This window comes from Mesoplodon mirus (assembly GCF_964341445.2).
Source record: "Mesoplodon mirus genome assembly, contig: HAP1_SCAFFOLD_74, whole genome shotgun sequence".
NCBI lineage: Eukaryota > Metazoa > Chordata > Mammalia > Artiodactyla > Ziphiidae > Mesoplodon > Mesoplodon mirus.
The window spans coordinates 2,379,176-2,383,659 of record NW_028295786.1 but is presented as its reverse complement, the minus strand read 5'-3'; positions in this window follow the sequence as shown (position 1 = coordinate 2,383,659).

The window sequence follows — 4,484 nt, the reverse complement described above, 5'->3', positions numbered from 1 at the left end:
ATACGCCCTTTTTGGCCAAGTGCATCATAGTCGAAATTGTGCCCCTCTTCCTGTGCTTTAAAGGCAATTCCAACGTACCCTTTGAAATCTGTTTCCTGCTCTTCTGCCTTGCTTTCAAGTCCGCCTAGTTGCCTTCCCTCAACAGATTGTTGGACGATAGTTGCCCTTTATTACTCTGCCAGTTTGTGAATTGCTGTGCCCCTGAGCTCAATTTTTTATCTCATTTTTTGTGAGCTTAACGCATGTCCAATATTTTGTTTCAGAACCTATACTGGTTTTCGGTGGTTGGCTGAGTCTTTGGATAATTCTTCTTCCTCCCGGGAAATAAGAGTGACATGTGCCCGTCCAAATGCCTAACAGCTACTCTCTCATTGGTTCTCCCTCTTCCCTTTCATCATTTGCGAAATTGGCAACCTGTGCGAACCAGGAGGTTAAAGGTGCTGTCTCTCCAACTTGGGAGATTGATAGTAAAGCAGTTGGAAAGTCAAACTGGCGCACAAGGAGAGGGACTATTCATTGAGATTTAGAAAACTTTCGTATTCACAGTGTGCCCATTCTTAGGTTTCCCTTACATGTTATAGCTATAGTAATATACCCTTCAACCTGGAGAGTTGGGACACATGGAATGGGTGCCATGCATTATTGCTTTAAATGGTCTGCATTTGCTCACCCAATCTCACCAATCCCCTCAGTCCCATGTGTCCAGCCTTATGCCACATCCAGCTGTCATTGTAGATAGGATCATTACAGGTTTCATCAGAGATCCTGAAGGATTTGTAAAGAATTTCCCTGTTTTTTTGTTTTGTTTTTGAAATTCCGTTTTATAGTGGGTTTGAGCTGATTCTCCCTGCCATGATTATGCCTGTCTAGAAACACTTGTTTCCCTTATGGAGACATATCAATACATAGGTTTTAAGATTCTTACTAGTTAGATATATTCTTCTGCGGGAAATATGGGGTTTTGAATCCCTTTCACTGAGGAAGGTGTAGGTCTTTTCTATTCCATAGTTCGTTTTTGGAACGGTACATGTACTTATATCAAACTCTGGTTTTATGCATCACCCCAACACTCCTTCCCCCTTAAGCAGGCATAAGAGTGTTTTCTAACTGTGAGACATTGTTCTCTTTCGTAACTCAGTTCATGAGTAGCCTGGTTTACAGGATCTTTATAAGTGATATCTTATGATAAGTTTCTTTTTCTGTGTGACTTATTTCACTTAGAATCATCGTACCTGAATCAACTCATTTTGCTGCTACTGGTCTTATGACATTTATTTCATGGATGATGGATATTCCATCGTACGTAAGTACCAAAATTTTTTGAACCATTTTTATATTTCCTGAGATATTTAAGGTGTACCCAAGTTGAGGTTCTTGTAAGCAGTGCAGCCCTAAATTTTGGGGTGGCTCTGTCTTATTGCTTTTCAGTTTTCCCAAGGTATATTCCCTAGACTGGAAGTGTCCTTGGCTCTGTAGCTCTGTTGTTTACTTGTTTTATGGAACACAATGCACTCCTCCAGAGAGGCAGTTGGCAATTTACATCCCTCCAATCAGCATAACAAGGCTCCTAGTTCCTCAGGGCCTGTCTTGAATTTCTGGTTTTTACCCTTGTGTGGATGTCCCTTTGGACCAGTGGGAAGTGATACTTCTTTGTACTGCAGACTTACATTGTTCGCTTGCTTGCTTGGCCAAAAAGGGCGTATACGGTTTCTCCTGAATATACTCAGGAGAAAACACATACGCCCTTTTTGGCCAAGTGCATCATTGTCGAAGTTGTGCCCCTCTTCCTGTGTTTTAAAGGTGATTCCAATGTACCACTTGAAATCTGTTTCCTGCTATTCTGCCTCCCTTTCAAGTCCGCCTCGTTGCCTTCCCTCAACAGATTTTTGGATGATAGTTGTCCTTTATTACTCTGTCAGTTTGTGAATTGCTCTGCCCCTGAGCTCCATTTTTTAACTTGTTTTTCATGAGCTGAACGCAAGTCCCATATTTTGGTTTAGGACCTATACTGGTTCCCGGTGGGTGGCTGAGACTTTGTTTAATTCTTCTTCCTCCCGGTAAATAAGAGTGACATGTGCCCATCCAAATGCCTAACAGCTACTCTCTCATTGGTTCTCCCTCTTCCCTTTCATCATTTGCCAAATTGGCAACCTGTGCGAACCAGGAGGTAAAAGGTGCTGTCTCTCCATGTTGGAAGATTGATAGTAAAGCAGTTAGAAAGTCAAACTGGAGCACCAGGAGAGGGACTATTCATTGAGTTTTAGAAACATTTCGTATTCACAGTGTGTCCATTCTCTAGGTTTCCCTTACATGTTATAGCTGTAGTAATATTCCCTTCAACCTGGAGAGTTGGTACCTATGGAATGGGTGCCTTGCATTATTGCTTTAAAGGGTCTGCATTTGCTCACCCAATCTCACCAATCCTCTCAGTCCCATGTGTCCAGCCTTATGCCACATCCAGCTGTCATTGTAGATAGGGTCATTCCAGGTTTCATCAGATACCCTGACGGAATTGTAAAGAATTTCCCTGTTTTTTTCTTTTGTTTTTGAAATTCCTTTTTGTAGTTGGTTTCAGCTGCTTCTCGCTGCCATGTTTATGCCAGTCTAGACACACTTGATTCCTTAAAGAGACATATCAATACATAGGTTTTAAGATTCTTACTAGTCAGATATATTCCTCTGTGGGAAATATGGTGTTTTGAGTCCCTTTCACTGAGGAAGGTGTAGGTCTTGTCTATTCCATATTTGGTTCTTGGAACGGTACCTGTGCTTATATCAAACTCTTGTTTTATGCATCACCCCAACACTCCTTCCCCCTTAAGCAGGCATAAGAGTGTTTTCTAAATGTGAGACTCTCTTCTCTTTCCTAACTCAGTTCATGTGTAGCCATGTTTACAGGATCTTCATAAGTGATATCTTATGATAAGTTTCTTTTTCTGTGTGACTTATTTCACTTAGAATCATCGTACCTGAATGCACTCATTTTGCTGCTACTGGTCTTATGACATTGATTTCATGGCTGAGGGATATTCCATCGTACGTAAGTTCCACAATTTCTTAAACCCTTTTTGTCTTTCCTGGGATATTTAAGGTGGACACAAGTTGAGGCTCTTTTAAGCAGTGCAAACCTAAATTTTGGTGTGGCTCTAGCTTATTGATTTTCAATTTTCCCAAGGTATATTCCGTAGCCTGAAAGTGTCCTTGGCTCTCTAGCTCTGTTGTTTATTTTTTTAGGGAACACAATGCACTCCTCCAGAGAGGCAGTTGGCAACTTACGTCCCGAACATCATCATAAAAAGGCTTCCAGTTTTCCAGCGCCTGTCTTGCCTTTCTGGTTTTTACACATTTTGCGGATGTCCCTTTTGACCGGTGGGAAGTGATGCTTCTTTGTAGTGCAGTTTCACATTGCCCGTTTGTTTGCCTGACCGAAAAGGTTCTATGTGTTTTCTCCTGAATATATTCAGGAGAAAACTCATACGCCCTTTTTGGCCAAGTGTATCATTGTCAAAGTTGTGCCCCTATTCCTGTGCTTTAAAGGCACTTCCAACGTACCTCTTGAAATCTGTTTCCGCGTATTCTGCCTCGCTTTCAAATCCACCTCATTGCCTTCCGTCAACAGATTTTTGCATGATAGCGGTCCTTTACTCCTCTGCCTGTTTGTGAATTGCTGTGCCCCTGAGCTCCATTTTTCAACTCGTTTTTTGTGAGCTGAATGCAAGTCTAAATATTTGTTCAGGACCTATACTGCTTCCCGGCGGGTGGCTGAGACTTTGGTTAATTCTTCTTCCTGCCGCAAAATTAGTGTCACTTGTGCCCCTCCAAATACCTAACAGCTACTCTCTCATTGGTTCTTCCTCTTCCCTTTCATCCTCTGCCAAATTGTCAACCTGTGCAAACCAGGAGGTTAAAGGTGCTGTCTCTCCAAGTTGGGAGATTGATATTAAAGGCATTGGAAAGTGAAACCAGAGCACCAGGATAGGGACTATTCGTTGAGTATTAGAAACCATTCATATTCACAGTGGGTCCATTCTCTTGGTTACCCTTACTTGTTATAGCTCTAGTAATATTCCCCTCAACCTGGAGAGTTGGGACCCATCGAATGGCTGCCACACATTATTGCTTTAAGGTTCTGCATTTGCTCACCCAATCTCACCAATCCTCTCAGTCCCATGTGTCCAGCCATATGCCACATCCTGCTGTCATTGTAGATAGAGTCATACCAGGTTTCATCAGAGACCCTGAAGGAATTGTAAAGATTTTCCCTGTTTTTTTGGTTTGATTTTGAAATTCCTTTCTATAGTGGGTTTGAGCTGATTCTCACTGCCATGTTTATGCCAGTCTAGACACACTTGATTCCCTTACGGAGATATAAAATACATAGGTTTTAAGATTCATACTAGTAAGTTATATTACTCTGTGGTGAATATGAGGTGTTGAGTACCTTTCACTGAGGAATGTGTAGGTCTTGTCTATTTCGTATTTGG